Source organism: Octodon degus, unplaced genomic scaffold (genome assembly GCF_000260255.1).
Source record: "Octodon degus isolate 3935 unplaced genomic scaffold, OctDeg1.0 scaffold00079, whole genome shotgun sequence".
Lineage (NCBI taxonomy): Eukaryota > Metazoa > Chordata > Mammalia > Rodentia > Octodontidae > Octodon > Octodon degus.
Genome location: NW_004524655.1, coordinates 8419807 through 8424612, shown reverse-complemented (window position 1 = coordinate 8424612; position 4806 = coordinate 8419807). Strand labels below are relative to the sequence as shown.

The following is a 4806-nucleotide window of genomic DNA, read 5'->3' as shown; positions in this document are numbered from 1 at the left end:
GGAAGTACTGCCCTGAGTCCTGCACTCTGTCTGCAGCGTTTAGCCCATTTGCTCACAGGCCTATACCTATAATGCTTCTATTTCCTATTCACACCACTCCCAACACAGCCTCCATTTTTTTTTCTTTTCTTTTTTTAAAGTGAAAGCTGGTAGAGGAGCCAGAAACCCAGCCACCACTTTCTAGGTTCCTTCTGGAGGGAATGACTGCAGCTCTGATGCTGGCTGTGATCGTACAATGCTGGACCCATGGCTCACCAGGGACAGGTGCTCGGTTATGATTTGTGAATGGGCAGATGAATCAGAATTCTCCATGTGGCCTCTGAAGTAAATAGCCTGAGAGGGGGAGGAGATTTTTCCTTTTTAGTAAGGATATGGCCAAAATAGGAGTGTGAAATGGAACAGGGACTCACGTGGAGGATCTTTTCTGATGGCATCAAAAATACTGGCTTCCCCTAAAGGAAACCACAGTCATTTTTAGTTCCAGCAGAAATTCTTTGTTGGAGGTGTAGCCAAGAAACATTGTGTAGTGGAATTTTCCAAGAGGAAGAAGCACCTGCTTTCCCTGTGGTATCTCTAGGTGTCCATATTCTCCAGGGAGACTCAGTGGACACTGGGAATTGATAGACAAGGTGCTCGAGTTAGACTGCCGGGGCCTGAATGCTGGCACTAGTTGGCTATATTACCGTGGCCTATAGGACTTAATCTCCATGCTCCTTGTTTCCCCTAGTCATAAAATGAGAATTGTGGGCTGGAGAGATGGCTCAGTGGTCTAAAGCACCTATTTGAACAAGCTTAGCAAAGCACAGGGACTGCGGTTCAATCCCCCAGCACCACATGCCAGCCAGCCACGCCCCCTGGTGGGCTGAGCTGGCCACACACACACACATAAATAAAAATAAAAATAAAAATAAAAAAAATGAGAATTGTAATAGTAACCAACTTGAGGAATATTTTAAGAAATACAGGAAAAATTTTGTGGGAAACACGTAGCCCAGTGTCCAGTTCATGTGATGGCTCCAAGGTTGTTAATGATGAATTCCTGTTCCTCCTCTGAGTCTGGCTGAACTTCTGGATTTGATATATTCCATTCCTCTGAGGTGGCGAGGCGCTATATTATAACCTTGCACAGCCATGTATCACTTAACAACTGGGATACATAATTCTAAGAGATGGGTTGTAAGACAATTTCATCATCGTGTGTCTGAGAATGTACCTACGCACCCTTCGATGGTGTAGGTCAATCACTCAGCTTGTCCCTGTGATACAATCAAGAAATTCAGTAAGCACAAGATGTATTCAACCACTGCCAGTATAATGTGGCACATCACTTTACAGCAAACTTTGTTATAAACAGAGAAAATACACTAAAATGAGAAAAATGCAAAGTATCACACACATAAACCAATACCACAGTCATTTATTTTCAAGTGTGAGGTACTGTACATAATTATATGTGCAATTACTGGCAATGCAGTACCTTTGTTCATACCAACATCACAATGAATACACTGAGTAATGCGTAGTTTTACAACTTTGCAACATCTATGATGTGATGTCACTAGGGAATAGAAGATTTTCAGCCCCATTATAATCTTATGAGATCCTTATTACCTGTGCAGCCCATCACAGACCAGAACATCGTTGTTCAGCAGCTGAGTATAGTTATTGCAAGGACATTGGGAGGAAGGAAGGGTGCTGGGCACAGGATAGTGGATGGGTAGGAAAGGATGCTCTATCCTGGCTTGAGACTGAGTCCGGCCCTGATACAGAGCAGGTAATGCTGGCGAAAACAGGCCACGAGTGAACTTAGTGTTGTCTTACACGCAGAGCTGCACGTACCTCTTCCCTGCAGGAGCACGCAACCTTCTAGAAACCCAGGTGCAGGACAGCAACCTTTGCATGGCCCCGACACTCAGACCATCTTGTAATTTAAGGCCAAAGTATTACACAGTACATATGTGCCCATCCAGCATTAGAACCCATCCATTGGCTGATCCATGGGTAGAAAATGGTTACGTTTTGCTTTCTTCTTGTACAGCCAAGTATCACTTAACAACTGGGACACACAATTCTAAGGGATGGGTTGTCTCAAGATTTACTTCTCTCAGATTAAAAGAAAGAGGTCAGAATTTTCTTTGGGGACATGAGTTTCCTTATTCACATTCCAGTGGAATAAAGGAGACTGTTTGAAGGATCCATGTGAATGTTGGGCCTCACTGTCTCTCATTAGACCAAATTCAGTGACACATCCTTCTTTTGGCCACAGTCATGGCCAGGAAAGTGGGCAGTATGGGGTTTAATGATTGACTCTGCCACTTGCTGCAGCTGTTTCTCCTCAGCCACACCATGTAGTTTCCTCATAATGAGTGGGGTGACAATGAATGCCTTCTCTCTGCTTCCACCAAGGGCAATCGGGAGGAAAGAGAGGAAGCTAGGTGATAGGTGGGGCACTGCTAGTATGCACTATAAGATGCAACTAGGAGGCATCTAAAGGCCCCCAGATGGATAAGGTCCAGCTGAAGAATGTGATCTTCACCTTTGTGGTAGAAGGGAGGCATGGAGGATTCTTTAGCAGGTGGGTGGTAGTCAGAGCTAATTTTAGGACTGTGCCTCTGGAGCCTAAATTGCTGTGTGGTTCAATTAGAGAAAGAGCTGCGGATCTTGAGCCAGAAGGGATGGTTAGGTCTGGCAGGCAGCAGAAGCAGAGACATCAAATTGCTGTGGCTCAAGGCTTTCAGTGCCAACTGGAGCTAGCTGCTTACAGAGCTGCTCAGGAAGCATTCAAGTTTCCCAGCTCTACAGTCCAAGAGAAGGCGCTGTGCAGGCTGTTGCCACTGAGATGCCTTCTGGAGTGTGGCCTGGCTGCTGGCAGGGAGCAGAGCCTTCTACCTGGGATGGACAGCACTGGGGTAGGCATGCGAGCTCTGGAGGAGCCTCCAGGTGAAGACTGTCTGTGCCTTGTGTTTCATCAAGGTCTAGGTGAGAAAAAATGTTTTCCTGTTTAGTGTAGGTGTATCACTTCCCAGCATGAAAGTATGAACAGAAGAAGTAGAAGGAGAAAGAAAGGAGAAGGAGGAGGAGGAGAAGGAGGAGGAGGAGGAGGAAGAAGAAGAAGAAGACGACGAGGACGAAGACGAGGCTTCTGGACATCTCTTCTTTCAGTAAGGAAGTGTTATGGTTTGTGTGTTGAGTTGTCCCTGCCAAGCCTCATGCAGTCATGGGGTGGTTTCTAGAGTCTGTAATCAATTTTTGGTCCAATGCTTGGATTATGGGTGTGAGTGCTACACATGCCTTGGGGCGGATAATCTGAATTACAGTGTAAGAAGGGAAGAGATGCCAGCTAGCAACCAGGGCTGCTGCGCCTCCCTTTTGCTCTTTGCTGTTTTCTGCTGCCATGAACTCTTGCCCCCTGCCTTGTGCCATTCTGCCTTGGAGCCCCCTGGGTATGGACTGAGACCTCCACTAACTGTGAGCTAAATAAACCTTTTTTTCCTTAATTTTGAGTGTCAGGTATTTTGTCCCAGCAACAACAGTAACCAAGACAGGAAGAAACTACATAGGATTTGGTGATGAGAAAATGAAGGTGTAGTCCTTTACCTGCAAAAAAAAAAAAAAAAAAAAGTCCAACTTTAGGCAATCATTTTTCCTGTCTGGGGTGGTTTCCTTATCTGCTAAAACTGATGGAGCAGTACCAGCCAACAGGAACATTTCATGAGCCACAATTGGAGCATCTACATTGTCTTAATATAGTACCATGTGACAAAAAGAGAAAAAAGGTGAAATTATTGAAAAGCATTTCCCACATTTCAGTGCACCAGAGGGATTATAATTTCAGCATGTAATTGACATAAAACAATACTGGTGTGATTGTGTGTCCTTCCTTTCCTACTGAGTCTTTAACACCAGGCATGCCCTTTACATGCATGATGCAGCTCAATTTGAATAGGCAGCATTTCAAATGCTCCGTGGCCATGTATGACAAGTGTGCATTGTACCAACTGACCCAGCTTCAGGGTCTCTGGAGCCTGAATTTAGAGTATGTAATTGTGAGAGGGATTATGTTTTGCTGCAGTCAAATGATTTATGTTAGAAGGGATAGCTCCTTGATGTGTATTTTAAAACTCATACAAAATCTGTCTCCCTTCCTTCCAACCAGGGGATCCCTAAGGAAGTTATGGGACATTTATTCCACTAAACTCAGAGCTGGGATTGTAAGTCCTGGCTTCACCACTAACTGGTGGAGAGTTTTTGGGCTAGTTATTTTTTTTATCTTTTCTAAACCTGTAATTTTCTGATGTATCAAATAGTTATGACAATATCATATGGATTAAAAATATATAAAGACAGATCAAATAAAATAATATACATAAAATGCCTAGCTCAAGGTCTGTTTTTTTTTTTTAGGAGGGGTGTCAGCTCAGCCCACCCTGGAGGCAGGGCTGGCACAGCATGTGGTGCCAGGGATCGAACTACAGACTTTTCATTTGCCTAAGCAGGTACTTTAGTCTACTGAGCCATCTAGCCGGCCCAAGGTCTGGCATATTTTAAACCCTTGCCTATGACAGATATTATTATTATTATTATTACTGTTCTTGTTGTTATTATGCTGTGGAGCCAAAACTAAAATCTAAATAACATATGGTGAAAATTTTTTTCTTTTTTTCTCCTTGGGAGAAATATTAGCAGTTCTAGGCCTTAGGACAAGGATGACAGAATTGTGGTACTAGGCCCGCATCTCTGTGTCTCTGTGTCTCCATTTCCCCCTTCTCTCCTCTCCTCTCCTCTCCTCTCCTCTCCTCTCCTCTC

General features: G+C 44.2%; 1 long non-coding RNA gene across 1 annotated transcript in view; it reads left to right on the top strand.

The window, feature by feature from the left end:
- Window positions 1-3394, top strand: part of LOC111818080 — a 4177-nt gene extending 783 nt beyond the window's left edge. Inside the window, exons 2-3 of the long non-coding RNA XR_002822157.1 lie at window positions 141-264; window positions 3011-3394. This is a non-coding gene — a long non-coding RNA (uncharacterized LOC111818080). The remainder of the gene's footprint in view (window positions 1-140; window positions 265-3010) is intronic.
- The last annotated feature ends 1412 nt before the right edge of the window (window positions 3395-4806 follow it).